Here is a 1,354-nt window from a genome sequence, read left to right as displayed (position 1 = left end):
TGTCTGTCACGCGACTCTGTTGCCCTTTCGGGCTTGAACTGATGGTAAAACTAACAACATTATTAATTGTCTTGATATTTACTTTGAAAGCTGAAGCTCGCGATTTTGTTAAGGGGCGTTACATTTCCGACGTGTGCTTGCAGTGTTCGGCCAATCACAATGCACTTGGTCAGCTAGCCAATCAGAGCAGACTGCGCTTGTCAAAAGAGGGGGCACAAGAGAGAGGTGGGGCATAGAGGACCTACAATAATGTACAGTATTTGAAAAATAATGTGTTTTTTGAACATTAAAGCATGTCAACATATTCTGTTACACCAAATACACAAAATAATGATCTTTAAAATAGCATCATATGACCCCTTTAAAATATGCACACTTTCACTCTTATTTGTATGTCTCAATATGCTCATGTCTCATCACATTCAGTTAGGAATTACAAGAATCATGTACAATGATACCATATTTTCAATTAAAAACTGTGAAATTTGAGAAAAAAGGTGAGTAGTTTGCATCACTGGATATTATAATTTTTTATGTAAAACAGCTGTTAAATATTAAATGTTTTGCTTATTCTATCTAGAGTCATTGAAAAATAGAGTTGCAGCACTTCCAAATAAACTGAGGAGTGAAAACTCAAGCTTCTGTGAACCGTAAACCCCCGCCTACTTTGATTTGATTGGGCATCTTAATCATTTTGACATTGACTAGTATTGTTAGACTACTGAGGCAGACCGGCCTAAAAATTTAACTTTTAAACCTTTTTGTCATCCTGACAACAAACAGAGTGCTGCATAATGGAGTGCAGCAGAGCACAGTACAATAATTTCAAATACTTGGGGGGACAATTTGGCCATTTCTAATTATTGGGTCTCCCTCAATGTCTCTCTCAAGTGTTGTTTCACTTACACATCTTAAGAAAAAGAGACAAATATGTGGTTTATCCAGACATCATCTCTATGCAGCAGAAAATTCGGTAACACTTTAGAATAGGCAACACTAATTCACTTTTAACTATGACTTTTCCCTCAATAAACTCCTAATTTGCTGCTTATTAATAGTTAATAAGTTAGTTGTTAAGTTTAGGTATGGGGTTGGATTAACAAAGTCATGCAGAATAAGGCATTAATATGTGCTTTATACGTACTAATAAACAGCCAATACGCTAATATGCATGCTAATAAGCAACTAGTTAATAGCGAGAATAGGTCCTTAAAATAAAGTGTTACCGAAAATTCTGATATAATTGATAAAACAGAATAAAATTGCTTTTGATAATCAAGTGATGTAGCCAATCAACATGCACATAAAGAAATACAGAATCATTTAGCATTGCGTAAGTCTTTTTCTTTCTAAT

This window comes from Sinocyclocheilus grahami, unplaced genomic scaffold, assembly GCF_001515645.1.
Source record: "Sinocyclocheilus grahami isolate Dianchi unplaced genomic scaffold, SAMN03320097.WGS_v1.1 scaffold306.1, whole genome shotgun sequence".
NCBI lineage: Eukaryota > Metazoa > Chordata > Actinopteri > Cypriniformes > Cyprinidae > Sinocyclocheilus > Sinocyclocheilus grahami.
Note: the sequence above shows the minus strand (reverse complement) of the source record.